Below are 16,217 nucleotides of genomic sequence, written 5' to 3'. Positions count from 1 at the left end.
CTTGTCTGAGATGAAAACGGAGAAGAAGAAAAAAAAAAGTGGCCTGTCTGCTCACTGCTCCCCCAGACACAGACTTTTAAAAGCCCAACAACCTTTTTCCGCATCAAAATTTCAGCAATGCAGGGAAGAGTGTGTCGATGTGTTAAAGGGGGACAGACTTTTGGCCAATTCCATCTCTCCTTTTTATTTCATTGTTTTGCCGGGCTCGTTGTATGTATAGAAGTACCTGGAGAATATCCACAAGAATTGTGCCATTTACATTTCAATGGTAATCTAAAGCCAAAAAAGCAGAAAGGACATGTTTCTGTATTCATCTGGAGACGGCATGTTGTGTTTGCATCTGTGCCTATATTTGAGAGTGTGTGTGTGTGTGTGTGTGTGTGTGTGTGTGTGTGTGTGTGTGTGTGTGTGTATATATACTTGATTTTGAGGATGTGTTTTTCTTTTTTTTTTTTTTTGGTAGCAGGATGTCAAATGCTAGAAAGATGCAGCTTTCTGCACAGAAGCCTAAAAGACGAAAGGTAACAGAGGGGTAAGAAGGGGGAAAGGGGGCACAAAATAAAGATATTATGCAGTTGTGCCAAGGCAGGAAAGTATAAAGTCTTTCAACAAGGACACTTCTGACCTTGGCAAGATGGAAATAGACTATGTTCTGAAGAAATTTAATAAGCTCCTCTTCATTTTACATCAGAATGGCACTAGTCTATACTGAACTTTGCAAGCAGAAGGCCCAACTTGTGAATGTTTGCATGTATAATAACGACATAACCTAGATTAGTCACAGGATTGTTTGCTGCAGCGACAACAAGGATGAAGACATAGGTAACATTCCTTGTACATTTCTGAAAGAGCTGTTTGTTGTAGCAAATCTCACATGTAAGTTAATGCATTTAAATGTGCATGCTGAAAGTACAGCTGACCTCAAACTGGATAAACACCGCGCTGGTGAGAGCGCCGCGCTGTATGCGGAGTGAGACTGGGCCATCCTTATGAATACACGATGGGATTTTTCTAGGCTTCAATTATTGAGAGGACCTGAAACATTAAAGTGACACAGGATGGTTGTAGACAATCATTGGCGAGCCTTTTTAGACAATCTGATGTAATGATGGAATAAAATCACCCCTTTTAAATTTTCAACCAAAAACTGAATTTGTTCCCATTTCTCTGCATGACAAGTGTACCGATCTTTTCAATAATCCATTATTTATGACAGCAGAGACGTTTATTAACCCACCAAAATTTTGGAGAGCTGTAAAAACAAATAGTCATAACAATATTTTATCTGTTTGTGAATCAAATCAGAGTCCTCACGGCAGGGCACATTAACTTAAGTCACATGTTTCACATTTGAGGATGATGTGTGCAGAAGCCGCATTTAACATGTTTTTTTTTCCCTCCTCTTTCCACCATAAAAATGTGCGTCCATGTGCCGTGTTCCTTCTCCCTTTCATGGCTCTGTGCTCGAGCCCTTTCAGACATGCACATTATGATGTAGATGTGCTGCCAGTTTGACATGTCGGTCTCATGTTTGAACGAGCTCCAGTCCGGAATCGCTCCTCGAGGAGGAAGTCACGACAGTAATCTTTCGGAAGCTGTGCGAGTCACAAAGGCTCAAGGCACAAGGTTAAATCATCATCCCTTAGATACAAAGAAAACGAAATCAATAAACCACATGACCTATTTGGGAATGACCTAACGTCTCCTGCAAAGATTTGTCTAGTGATAGTGCACTCTATAACAATATTATGGACGTTTTCCTCCCTTTTCCACTAAAACAGGGTCTTTTGTGACCGATAAAATCTATTTATAATAAAACACATACAGGATCTACGAATATTTTCAACAAATTGACAGATATAAAACATATGAAATGCCAATAATGGTTTACAACAGAATGATTCAACCAAAGTGCATAGATGTGAATGTCCTCCAGACTTCATGGGCAACGTCCAGCCCTCGTCTTCATTTACAGGTGAAGTGTGCAGGTAGGTCATGTTTACCACACTCTGAATGGATACGAATTATAATTACTGCAGACTAACATGAAATGTACATCATTGTGTTAAATGTCAAATGCAAGGCAAGTCGATCCAATAAACCCAGTTTGGAGATATATAATAATAATAATAATAAATTAGAGTTCTATTCAGAAAAGTTTTTTATACATGTTTTTTTGACATTTGTAAGTGGTATCACTGTTGCAAATTACTGCTGTCTGACAAGACAGCATTTTCACATAATCATCTTCTTCCCAATAAGACGCAAAAGGATCAAATTACAGTCACAGCACAATATTTGGTCGTTCCCTGCCTGAGTGCTATTAAACAGTTCAAAAACAGACAGCAAAATTCAATAAATTGTGAAACTGATGCGAAACCTTATTAGGGATTTGAAGCTGAGGCGTGGTGGGGAGCATCCTTCATGCTCACAACAGCTATTAATTAGAACTTCAATGGAAAATAAGTTAAGAAATCCATCACAGCTGAAGGCTGAGAGAGAGCTGAGGAGGCTCAATTATTATTTCCATCTCATCAGTGTAGTGACACCCTATTATGGCTCTTTACATAATGGTCTTGTCATGTTTCTTAAAAAAAAAAAAATCAGTGCCAAACGTTTACATTAAGACCCGTCGCGTGTTTAGAAATTCAATGAAGTTGTCAATTCAACAGAGAGAAACGCCACAGACCCACTGACTGAAATAATTCAGATATGTGATGGGCGCACGCACACTATGGCTGCTCTTCAGAAGCCCGTGACGTGAGGTTAAGGCTCGATCATGCGTCTTTGAGCACCAGTGGCAGGTCAACATATGTCTTTTGATGTGACGCTCGCCGCAGTTAAAAACTACGCCTGGCAGGGCGTCTGACAGGGGCTTGAAAAAGTCCCACATCCCCACGTGCAGCGTCTGGCTGAAACAGCACCTGTCGCCCGGGTGGAGGAGAGCACCATACCTGGCGTAATATATTTTGGATGATTTGTTCCCATTCGGGGAATATTTTTGGCGTCCGCATCTCGCTGCCTGGCAGAGATTTCAAGAAGATCACGTCGAGGGGGAAAAAATTAAACGGACTCGATGCTGACGCACTAAATCATTGAGTGATCAAGGTCCTATTCATGTGGAAATCTGGCTAAAATTCAACACGTGTCGAAGATTCATGAGCAGGCGGGGATATCATTTGATGGTGCTGTAACGGCTTTTACAGCAGGACACGTCTCGGTGGCTTCACTGACGATTTGTCTTAAATACACCACTTAATCAGAAGGGCAGAGTCAATCACAGAGTATTTAGTTGTTTTAATGTTGTCATATTCCACTATGTTTGATCATCCCGTCTTATTTCACGGGCTTCTATTAGTACACACTTGTGATTTGGAAAAGGGAAGCAACCACACAGTGCAGATACTGGTTTGTTTACACATTTATCAATTCGGTGTGCATATCTCCGAGGTAAGCAGCATATCCTGGTGCACTGGCGCGTGAGTATAAAAATCTACTTAAGCACCACAGCGCAGCGTTTAAATCAAGTCCTGGGCTTTATAAAAATGCAATTACTGCCGAACAGATTTACGAGTGCTTCTGCAATTATATAATTAAAGTAATAATTATTTCTACATGGCACATTCACAGCTACACTGCGCTTCACAGACGGGTTAAGTAACATTAAGAAAAAAGCACAAGAGCAGAATCAATAAAACTGGAGTCAGAGCCCCAGGAAGGCTCCAGAGTGTTGTGTTTTTACAAACTGGAGGCAAGAGAGGCCTCTGAAAGAGGAAAAAACAAAGTTCCACCATTGTGAGTACAATGGAGATATGGATTACTTAAAGATAATCAATAGTGGATTAATGAGTGTAATTTTGGAGAAGTCCCTTTTTTTGAGGAAAAAAAAAACATACAGCAATCAGCCTTAACATTATGACCGCCTGCCCAGTTACATTTGGCCTTCATTCTCAAATGGACACCACGATAAAGATACGATCATCAACTAATTCTGATTCCAATGTTCAAAAATAGCAAAAATAAACATAATTGGAAATGCTAGAAGTTCGAAAAAAAGGCCAAAACTTTTTTAGGCATGAATGGATTTGTCTGCATATTGATAAAAGGAAAGTACGACTTCTTGCTATGGAAACAGGTTTTTTTGGATAAACGATTCAAAAAATGGCGGTGGACGGTGAAGTAAGATATATTTGAGGGGACGAAGACAGAAATTCTAATAAATAATTATTATTAATAGAAGCTATCACATCGATGGAAAAAACAAAAAAACGCAACAGTTTAACAAGAATTACAAATGCAAATGGCGGGCAGAGTTCTTCCAGGTCGATCAGGAATCCCTCCATGATCAGTTGTTGACTGTCAGCTGAGTGTGTGTGTTTCTTTTCAGAGACGCTCTCTGATGTCGGCATCCCATGGCGCACTCTCCTCTCAATAATTGCAAAATAATAACAAATGGAAGTCTTTTTGTGCATTTTTACTAAATTTTCTCAAAAATTTGGAGACATTTGGATGGAAATCTGGCTGGTGTCATTCTCTGTATCTCCCAGAGCTCAGAGTGTGTTTGAGGTTTTGCCTTTGGGTGGCCGTCCAAGGTGGAAAATTTAGCCTACCACACAGAAAACGTCTCACCTAAAACTTCATTTGCATTAAGCGGTGGAGTCAGGAAGGTGACGGTGACTGACTGACAGACTGACAGGGCGGACGATTGTCCTGACAAAACAGGAGAGACATCACATGGATATGGCAGCAGAGCATAGATGGCAGGCCATGGTGTCCTGGAGAAGAAGCACATATTCTGACACTCTGGCTTACTGGATGGCTTGATGTCTCCACAGCATTTTTTTTTTTTTTTTAACCTTGTTAATCTTGCAAAGTGTGAATAGAGACCAGGAGGCCAGACTTGCAGGTGGTGGAGCTCAATCTGTGATTGGACCACCACCAAATGTGCATGTAACTTATAGTTTATGTAACACCTATTCTTTTTTCTATCGATATATAATTACATTTATACTTATTTCTGACTTTTTATGGATATTTAATTCAAGCCCTAAAAAGAAATAAAGCTGAAGATCACTTCTTTCTCAGTGAAGCAAAAAAAAAAAAAAAAAAAAATAGAGAAAGAAAAAGAAGTAGAAACCATACAGCATAATTTTCCCTCATATGGAAAGGGCCATTTTGGTTGACAAATCTGCAAGCTCCACCTAAGCTATTTGCATAATTTCCCAATTTGCATAATCACAGAAGTGACACTTAACAAGCAACCCTGTCTGCAAAAAATTGCATCTACATACAATTAAATTGCATTCTAAATTATGTATTTTCTGCCTTTTACAGACATAGTAAATGCAAATAGCAAAGCAATGCCGGGTTATAGTGTATTTGTAATTTGTCACAAGTGGTTTTTCATTCCAGGCCATCAAATGAAGCTGTTTGGTCGATGTTGTTTGTTGTATCTGACGTATGAACTGTCCAAGAGTCAACCCAAAACGCAGGCTCACACAGGGATAGCGTTCTGAGGAATTTATTGTAGAGTCCAGAAGCATGAAAGCCAAAACACAAAGAGACACAGGTGGCTGCAGGGTGACCGGGAGAATGCAAGGGAAGCAAAGGCGAACCAACACGGACAGACAACCGAGGCGATGCTCGATAGGTTTGAGCAGGGGGCAGAGACGAGACACGATAGGCTGATCAGGTAATTGAAAGATTGGAACATGTGGTGAGGCAGACGCAGGCACAGGTGGGATTGATGACGCACACAGGAAAAGACATGCTGGACAACAGGGCACTATGGGAGGTCCTGACATGAACTGCTTTCTAGAGAATCTGTGAGGCTTAGAAGAACATCATTATTCGACTAAAAGGAAAACAATATCTCCCTTACTCTCTCTGTAAAAAAAAATCTGCATTTGTCTCCTGTGGAAGATTTTTATACTTTATATGACCTTGCTGGTCACAAATAAATGTAATTTCCAGAAAACACATTTCCCTTGAAACCAGTCAAGAAAACTGTTTAGTTGTATGGGGACTAATGTTAGGAGAAGGGAGCTGGTGTCCAAAACAGAGGAGTGCTCCTCTGTGCACAAAAAGTAATTTTCACAATGAGTAGAAAAGAAGTCACACGATTGAAGTCTGTAATCCTCAAAAAGTCCTGCCAGCTGTCACATATGGGTAAGGGACTGACTCATATAGGTGGACTTGATGTGGCTGACTTTATAAAGGGGTATAATTCTCCAGGAAAATGAGTTATCTCACGCCATTTAACTGATCTTGAAAAAAGGCTGGAGCGCTCCCTCTAGTGGCTGCTGGAATTATGAATCAGACATTGGGGGAATAGCACAAAGTGAGGCTGTCGTGTTAGGATGGCTTTAAGGCGGGTCAAACTGATCTGAACCATGATGGTTTTGTATGATGGAACAGCCAGTAACGTCGGTAATGAAGGACTTTGCCAGTTTGAATTTAATAAATCAATATGTTGACTACTTGCTAAGAGACTGCTACATAGTATGTATCCTTAATGAATGAATTTGATGACTGTTCCATCCACTATAGCTATTTTAATAGAAAAACTGTACAACGCTGGCCAAAAAGCTCATATTTCCATGTAATGCAGCCCTATCAATGTGTCAGTATAATATTGAATGCAGTATTTAAATGTAATCACAATTATTAGCTAAGTTTTACCGTGATATTGGCTCAAATATCAAACATTGGCTCTGTGGCATCTGAAATTGTCAAAATATTACATTATTAGTAGATTATTACATTATTGTCCATTATTGGTTTTATGCATTTTATGATCCAAGGGACATTTGATATGAAATAAAAATTGTTTGAGCAGATGGAGACAAGTTTGGCCTCACAAGACACAATCAAACAAAAAATGTAGGCAGTTTATATCATTTGTGACGATGGCTAAATGCCCATCAATATGGTGGTGGTGGTGGTGGTGGGGGGGGGGGGCTCAAGATTTGTAAGTAGGAATTTGAATCTCATTGCCAGGATATTTCAAAGTGTTAAAATTACAAAGGAAACTAATTTCAGTTCAGAATAGTAATTACTGCAGTTCCTTGTTCATTTCTGGGGTCCACATGGTTTTGGGAAGAGAAGCAGACATAAAAATGAGCTTTCTTATTACCAGCACTGTGAGAGCACAGTTGTAAAACAGTCATGCTGAAGACTGCAAAAGAAATATTTTTTTTAAATCTAGTGGAAGCTGTGTATGTATATTGTGTGTGACCCCAGAACTGAAATGAGTTTGACATGATGCACGACCCCAGAGAGGAGCCGGTAAAACCTGATCTGATCATCAAGTCTCTGTGTCAATTTAGGGTCAATGCGCAACACAAGATCACTGAGATCATCAGACAATATATGTGTTCATTTGTGACCGGTAAAATACTTCCAGGTGAGTCGAGTAAAAATGTTGAGGTAGTCAAACAAATGAAGTTGTAATCCTTGAACTCTTTTGCAGGTTTCTCTTGTACACACATCATTTTAAGTGAAAACCTCCCAATTGTCTGCTCTCTTTTTAAAGCTTAATTCTATTCAATGTCAACTTGAGCGAAGGAAAAAAAAATGCTATGAGAAAAAAAAATAAAGCCATGTTACTTGGTCTAAAGCTGACTGATGAAATTCCTTATAGACTTAACATCATTGGCGCACTTAGTACTCTGCACACACTGCCAGCCTTTCCTTTTCGTATTGCAGCTGCTGGGTTATCAAGAGAATTACATTTACTATTCTTTTACACCCTCTTTTGCCAACAGAGTGATGGTGCGACAGTTAAAAAAAAATAAATAAAAATGACTGTGAAGCATAATGCCATTGTTTAAAGAAAGCCCGACTTATCTCCACCGCTATAATAATGTCTGATTCATTGTTTAAAAAAAAAAATGCATTAATCATCCAAGTCACACACTGTAATAATTGTGCCATGACATGTGTAATACATGGAAATGTGAGAGCAGAGGCCACATTTCATGGACTCAGCGAGACTTTAGCTTCTCACAATGATCCCGGTTGGACACATTGTGATGAAATAATACTGATACTTTTATGTGACTGATCTGCTCCTTGCATCCATGGAAAACTGACTCAAATTGGATTTAAAAAGCTAAAGAGTGTCTTAACTAGGACAGCGTTATATTAGTCTGAACCCAAATCTGGTGTCTGTGAAAGCAGAAAATTGGAATATGGGTTTTGGTGCTAAGTTGGCCAAAGTGACAAGGCCAGCGCGGCTGCGCTCGGGTAACTCCTAAGCTTCCTTTTGTGTTCAGAAAAAAAACCCAGACTGACAAAGTGTGAAAGGCATCATTTAAGGTAACAACTAAGCCTCCCAGGATGCGGGAAATGTTTTCACTCTGAAAGCCACATGTTGTGCTAAATACTAATCAAGCTAATTCAAAAGCACAGTATTCAGATAGACACAGTGGGGGGTTACGATCCAAAATGAAACACCCACCATCTTGAAAGCCTTCAGTTTGCTATTGAGAGGAAAAGCCTGGCATCACAGAAGAGCACATGGCATTTTTCGTCAAACATGACCAACGATTTGTTGTATTTGGTTAAAGCACTGAGTGCCTGAAGGACAAAAAGCAGCTCTGGTAAATAATTCTGTGATGATAATGAACGATGTAGCTCCGTCTGATGTTAAAGGTTTTAAAAACGATGATATATCTGGACAGATTAATGGCCAGGCTGTACAGTTGCAGAATTTCTGTGCAATCTCTTGTATTGGTTTTCCTTCCTGCAAATTTGCTGTTTTGAGTCAGTCTTTCCATTCTCATCAACCTCAATTCCAGCCACAACAAGCAGCTGTTCGGTGGAGGAAAAATAAACCTCTGATCAACCCAAAGTGTGCTATTCGCCTGGCAGTTAGTGACTCTAACAAGTGGCATATATTTCACTGGGGGAGTCCCTGGAGTCCGAAACAGTCATTAGAAACAGTGCATACTAGACTTACTTCATTAAGTTGCTTGAGGCACCTCTGAAAATAAATTCTTCTGTTGATATGTGTCTGTTAGATTTGTTAAGAAGCAACAGGTACCCTTTAACACTGCAAGCTAATATTTTTATTTTTTTTTTTTTTACAGGTTGTTACGCTACCCTGCAGTACGAATCCAAAATACATTCACTACAGAGCAGAATTGGATTTTGTCTAACATCAGAACATGTTTTGTTTTGTTTGCTTTTTTTTTTATTCCATGAGATCTGGAAGGAATTTGTGAATTAAAGTAACTAAGCTAACTAAAAAACACGACTCGTTAGTTAGAGCAAAGAAGGTAAAAGGCCCAAAAATATATGCAGTATTATAAAACGTAGCAGTAATAGGAAAGACTGTTTCGTGGAAGTTTTACCAGATAAAGAGAGCCCAAAAAAAAAAAATCTAGATTGGTGGTGGAGACATGTCCATTGGTAACCATTAGGTTAATATAATATGCAGTTCTACCTGTAGTCAGCTGCAGCTGAACAGTGCAAAAACAAATTGCCACTTGCTGTATCTACATAAATAATTTTGCATGCAATTTTATTTGTCAATAACAGGAGGTTAACTAGATTTATGTCTTCCACACCATGAAATAGAACCAAGAATGACCACATTTCCCATAGTTGAGCCAATAAAGTTCATGACAGAAATGTAATAACATTATTTTTCTTTTTTACCTCTTGGTGATTTTTCTATTGGCTCCTTCCTACATTTGATTGCTTTTGCTTTTCACTGGCAAAAATTTGTTCATTTCATTTGGCACGATCACAGCCCCCTGAGACCTTTGGATGTGGTTGCAGGTCTGAGCATCTGTCAATACAGGTCAATGAAAATTGCTTAACATCCCTTTAACCTTTATCTCACTGTAAATTAAACTAATGATGTTAGCAATAACAGCCTTCTCTATCGCCAATAAAGTGTCTGTGGGCAGAACAGGAATGCTGAATAAAAACGTTTCCATGAGTTTGCATATCTGAAGGAAACAAGCTGTGACTAAATGACAGCCACGATCCAACAGTAAAACACAATGACAATGCTATAGGAACGTGAGTTACAAGACACCTATTTTAAAAGGAGAATGGAATTGGAGGGCCATTTTATCAGGCACCCAGCTGGTTCCTCCATCTGTAACAGAGGCATTTGGGATGAAACTGTTTTGACAGATTTCTTGATTAAAATAGAAACATGAAATGCTAATTCATATCCAATATGCATAGATGGCAATTTCCTGGTTACAGCTCTATTATGCTTGTCATGTCTCTTAATCCTCCCTGAAACCACCTCTCAAGTAGGATGAAGATTATCCTGATTTTCAGCATCTAAACTATCTGCCTTTAAGTCATAAAAAAAGACAAGTTTTGAGATTGATTAAAGTCAGGTCTTTTTTTTTTTTAAATCCAAATCCTTGCCTGAGCAATGAGAATATGATTTATCATTTTTTTCCAGAATTATTCCAATCCGATTACTTTAATATCCATAAATTTTCAAGAGACTATGCTGGAACTGGATGCGATTTATCTGAAATCCGAAGCAGATGGAAACACTTTAAAACCATTAAAAATTCACCGAAGCAGGTGTGCACAAGCTAGAGCCATTTAGTCAGTGGCCCATATGCAGGTCAAACCGCCAACGGATTCAGCGTTAGTGCTAAGACAGCAGCTGCTGCTCATAAAGTAAAATATTTCTATGAGATAGTTATTGTTATTTGAATGTCCCGTACAAATGTTATACCAACTTTAATTTCAGTAAACGTTAAGAAGGGCAGTTTTTCATCATGAGTTCGGGAAAATTCGTTGTCGCTTTAAATTAAAGTACAGAATTTGTGTGAGTCCTCTTTAATCTGAAAACAAAAATGGGGCGTTTATAATATACGTAGGAAAGAGAGATTAACCATGAAAGGGCTTCAGGAAGCAGCATCTGCTGTCAACTTATATCCTGAAACGATCAGTTTAAAAACGTGAATTAGTCAAACCCTACTTAATATCAGTATGGCTCACTAACTCATTAAATGAGAACACTGACTGTGTTTTGATTAAATGATTAAACAGTGCACGTTTGTAAGAAGCTTTTGGGTTATTAACTTGCGTCTGAGATGGCACTATCACACATCAATATACAGAAGATCAGCGGGGTTCAAATGACTCATTATCATATGTCACTCAGTCCTTTCTGCCGGTAATTGCTGGGAAAAGAAAAAGGAAAACACTCATTTTCCTCCTCTCCAGACTCGTGTGAGCGGGATTTGACCTGTGATTGTATGCAGGAATAAAGCAGCTGTGAGAGCGCGGCACCGCGCTCCACGTTTTAACAGCAGTGAACGGGTAAGTGGGTTAAATTTGCTGGCCACGTGCGATGAAATTTTTGGAGACGGCTGTTGTTGCTAAGAGATTATCTCCCGCAGCACAGGACAAACAGAGCAGCAGCAGGTTTATTTGACTTTGAAGAAATCCCTCACTCAGGAGACGACAGCTGAAGGCCACGCCGGAGGCTCGGTGACTCGCTGGGCTGTTAAAGTTTCAGGCGAGACCCCGGCAGCGAGTGGATATTTTCAAGCCCACAGCTTGTCAACGTCGTGGATACTGAGCTCCGACCAAAAACTGTGCAGATAAGGGGATTATTTGCTGTAGCCCTTATCACAGGATATGTCAATACCTCCTTCAGGATAAATACAGCTACAATGCGGGACAGAAAGGGGCATATTCCACCCACAGGTCTGTAGCTCCCTTTTTTTTTTTCCCTAAGCATCTTTATAATCATTCTTCATAAGCTCCAGGTTGAAACCTTGTGTTTGTACTCCCACCTAAAATCCTCAACATGTAAAAACCTTCCACAAAGGAGAAGAGAAAAGGGGAGAATGTGAAGATTCTTAGTAGGTTTTATCCCCATGTTTGTGACTCTAAAGCCTTTCACCAGCCGACTATGCAAACAACACGTCTAATACCACAGAGTAACCTCAAATACACTAGATGGCAAAAGTCCTCCGACTCAGGAAATATCTTTCATGACCAAAGACACATAGATGCTCCTCCGTCACAGTAAATGCACAAGAAAATAGGTGCAACATTCCTGGCTTGATTCAGCAGAAACTGTTAGTTCAACAGAGGTGAAAAATAAAAACCCTCCATGTATGTTTCATGAAAAGAAACAAACTTCTGCATGAATGCGTTCTGAACCTTTTCCCACTTGCAGGCATATGTAGATTTTGAGGCTAATTTTGGGCTCCGACTCTAAAAATGTCTCACACAATATTAAAAACCAAAACACGGAGGCCAGGACGCAGAGGAGTGAGAACACACACCTTTCGCTGCTAGAAACCTCTGAATAACTCTTCTGTGTAAAGACGTGTCCTTCTTAGCATAACAACGCCGGCGAATCTCCACCAGAACAGGTACAAGAGCTGAACCTCAGAGTGGAAATCGCTTCTTTTGCTTCGGGGGTCACACTGCTCTCAAGGTACCTTGTTAAAGGGACTAATGTTTTGACACATTCGGTGGAAGAAATTCAATGGATTCAACTGCAGACAAACAAAACAACACAGTCTCCATCTGACAACGCTGACAGGTGACTTCGACACAATGAGTTCTGAAGTGCTTTACCTGCTTTGCCAATAATAGAGTTGGTTCAGCTCAGTGAGATGCATCTCGGCACATCATTTCAGCTCTGTCTCATGCCGGAGCCGAAATGGGACTCCAAATACGGTAAGCATCACATCACTGAGTTTTTTTTTATTTTTATGCATTTTTATGCATCTCCCGTTTAGCTTTGTTTCAGAAGTTGCTTAATAGCCGACTGCGAGAGATGAAACCGCAAGGCCCGGCTGAGCAGGAGCGGCTCTCTGGAGTGATGACAACAAAAAGGAAAAGTAGGCCCGCTCTCAAATACTGTTGAGGTTTTAAAGGTGTTATGACATTGCACCCAGAATTCACTGCAGCTTTGCAAAAGATATTTATATTAATGAAGATAGCAACAGCTCTCGACATTCACGGCTCCCCACTCTATTGCGTTTATGCCCTACAGAGTTGATCTCCTTTTGTGTCATCCCACTATTCAAGAAAATAGGCTACTGCTGAGCACATCATCAGTCTCTCTCTCCCGCTCTCCTCTGTTCCCTACAACACCACAATAGAGTCTGCAAAGGCATGAATGATAATTTGCCCTAAATGATCATGATAGATGCATGCTTCATTCACACTCAAAATTAAGCATTAAAAACTGCGGCGTATGGCGGGATCATGATGGAGATTTATGGCATCCAGGGCAAGCTGCATATGGGTCAGTAGGCGGCATACTCTTATGGTAGTTACTCCTGTGAAACATCTGTGTGCGTGCGTGCGTGCGTGCGTGCGTGCGTGCGTGCGTGCGTGCGTGCGTAGCTTCTGTGTCCCTGAGAGGAGGAGAAGACACTTCGTGTGTCAGACTTGGCACGGAAGCGGAGCAAAAACGGAAGAAATGTGTTTCTCCAACGTGACTGCATCAAAGGCTGAAACTGTAATTGAGATATGAATCATTAACACGGGCCTCTCATCAGCAGCCGCGGATAATGTGATGCAACACAGCGCCGCTTAGCGTTGCAGGGCCCTCTCCGCTTTCCAGTGTGTGTAGTGTGTGTGTGTCTTGAGCCGATCGACGGTGTGCCTGCCTCCTCCACCCCCACACCACCGTGCCCCTCTCCTACTCCTCCTCCTCTACTCCTCCTACCCTGGTCGCAGCTTCCAATCTCCGTCACTCTTACCTTCCGGTGTCACAAAAGCGCGGCTGCTGCAGGTTTGCGGTCAGCGGAGCTTTTGCGCCTTCTTCTGCGGAGTCCCGTGCGCTGAATGTTGAGTTGCGCTCGTCGCGGGCGTGCGGGCCCGCGCAGGCGGACCCGTGACCCGTCCGTTCGCTGGCATCTTGTTTCCTTCTCACAGCGTCAGTGAAACCAGAGGAAAAGTGTTCAACTTGATCTGGAGGGGGGGAAATGGGAACAAACAGAGGAGAAATATCACTGCTTTATTGCGCCGCAGCTCTCAACTACGGCAGACTTGTTGACTTTGACTGTTTTCTATAAATGGACGCGCGCTGCAGGCGGAATATGAGCTCCCAACGTTATTACCGATGTAATTATATTCCTCGTGACTCATTAGCATTTAAACAGTTTTGGATGGCATCAAATACCAGCTCACGCGTGCGTGCGTGCGTGCGCGCGCTTGGGCTATTTGGTGTGAGTCCGAGCACCAGTGCGCGCGCTTGTGTGTGCGTCTTTTGGGGATTATTGGAGGGTAGAGCTTCAGTGAGGAAAACACAAGTTCAATTCAAAGGTGTGCAGGTGGAAGATAAATTTGGACTCTTCTTTCTTTTTTCTCGACGTGTGCGTAACGGAGAGAGAGGTGAGAGTAGAACAGCCTGTGGCTCCTTTTGCGAATATTCCCCTCACGCGCCTTTCTCCGGTGCCTGGGCTCCTCTATGTAGGGCATGCAGCAGGTTGTGTGTCGAGGTGTCGGACGAACGGAGGAGCGGAAGCGGAGCACAAACCAGCCACCCCGCCACCGCCACCCCTGTGCCTCTGCTCCACTTTGAGCGCGCGTGTGTGTATGTGTGTGTGTGTGTGTGTGTCAGATATTTTAAAAATCCACTGAAGACGCACGGCTTGCGCGTCACCTCCGGAGAGGAGCGAGGTTACTCTGAACCAAGCCCCCCACCTCAAAAAAAAAAAAAAAAAAAAAGGAAACCCTAATTAAGCTCACCCCTTCCCGTGACACATCTCTCCAGGCGGCCAGGTGGAGATGACATTGCAGCCTGTTACTCCATTCGGGTTGCCCTCGGCAGGAGTGGGGACTCACATACGACTCTCCTCCTGGCTCAGATTAATCCATCAATTCTCCTCCATCCAATCCCACCCCCCCACCCCCCCAAAAAAAGAGACACCACACAAGGATAATTCCACCTGTCTGGTTCTGGAGACCTTCCTCCCCCTTCACTCCCCGCCACCTCTCTCTCCACCCTCGGGTTTGTTGGGTAGTATTCCTCTCGTTGAAGATGTCAAACCGCCGTCCATTGAATGGGAAAGAGATACCGCGCGAGGAGGCAGGGGAGGAGAAAAGCGGCCGCTGACGCGCGGGGGGGGGGATCAGTCAGGACTCCAGCATCCAAAAATACCCGTTGGTTTGGGATCTCCAGCGGCAAGCCCCGCGCGTTCCGCGTGAGGGATCGTGGACAGGTCCGCGCGCCTCCTCCTCATCCTCCTCCTCTCCTGTCCTCCTCCTCCTCGCACCGCTCGCGGATTCTTGGAGACTGAAGGGGGGATTCCGTCACAAATAACATCAAAACACACGCGCGCAGATTTATCCACACACACACACACGCACACACACACACACACGCACACAAGCTGACACGCACTCCTCTCTCACCCGCTCTCTCTCTCTCTTCCCTCTGTTTCCTCGTTCGCCCTGTCTCTCTCTCTTTCTCTCTCCGCTTCTCCTCCGCCAAACTCTCCAAAGCCGCCCAAAACAATTCGGAACAAGTTTAAACGGGTCGAGTTTATTTTCGTAGCTTTTCACGCGGCGCGGCAGAGGTTGCGCGCGGCAGCCTGGACGGAGCGGAATAAGGAAATCTTCTCCAGCAGCCTCCTCACCCCGCAGCCCGCCCGCCCACGCTTCGCTGGCTGAAGGTACTTACACATCAGCCTGGTTAATTAAACATATAAGAGGTAAAGGGGGTAGTGGTGCGGGAGGAGAAGGCGGAGGATGGGGGTCTGGGGGGGGGGGGGGGGGGGGGTGTAGACTTGAGTGACTTCATAATCCCATTATAAAATATCAAAAGATGCGTGGCGCGTTAAGAGGACGCGCGCGTTAGGGAAAATTTCGCCTGTCCTATGCTCCACCTATCCAAAAAAAAAAAGAAAAAAAAGCGACTCCAACTTCACAGCTCGTTAAAACTGACGCGTGCTTCCTTGTCTGTCCTTGTCGGCTCTCCTGTCTCCCTGAATGTCGCCTATCCTGGCGCTGTCGTCTCCCCCACTCTCCGCAAAACAAGAAAGGCGCAACAGCATCACCAGTCGTCTTGTGGCATCACTGGTGCCACATCGCCAGCGAAGCCCCTATCGCGTGCGCGCGCGCGCGCGTGTAATCCGGGCAGGCTGAGCGTCTTTGTCAGGGTTGCGTGTTTGTGCGAGCGTGCGGTGTGCGTCTCCGCGTGTGCGTGCGTGCGTGTGTGTTGCGCGCACCGTGACGACTGTCTCAGCGTCAAGTCG

The 16,217-nt window shown here is 42.8% G+C and overlaps 1 protein-coding gene across 1 annotated transcript in view; it reads right to left on the bottom strand.

Moving 5' to 3' along the window:
* Positions 1–15,326, bottom strand: part of grin2ab (glutamate receptor, ionotropic, N-methyl D-aspartate 2A, b) — a 113,989-nt gene extending 98,663 nt beyond the window's left edge. The window contains exons 1-2 of the mRNA XM_030094105.1: positions 14,710–15,326; positions 13,719–13,929 (exon numbers count right to left, since the gene is read on the bottom strand). The gene's annotated coding sequence lies outside the window, so the exon portion shown is untranslated. The remainder of the gene's footprint in view (positions 1–13,718; positions 13,930–14,709) is intronic.
* Between the last annotated feature and the right edge of the window lie 891 nt (positions 15,327–16,217).

This window comes from Salarias fasciatus, chromosome 6 (genome assembly GCF_902148845.1).
Source record: "Salarias fasciatus chromosome 6, fSalaFa1.1, whole genome shotgun sequence".
NCBI lineage: Eukaryota > Metazoa > Chordata > Actinopteri > Blenniiformes > Blenniidae > Salarias > Salarias fasciatus.
Note: the sequence above shows the minus strand (reverse complement) of the source record. Positions and strands in the feature narration are given on the sequence as shown.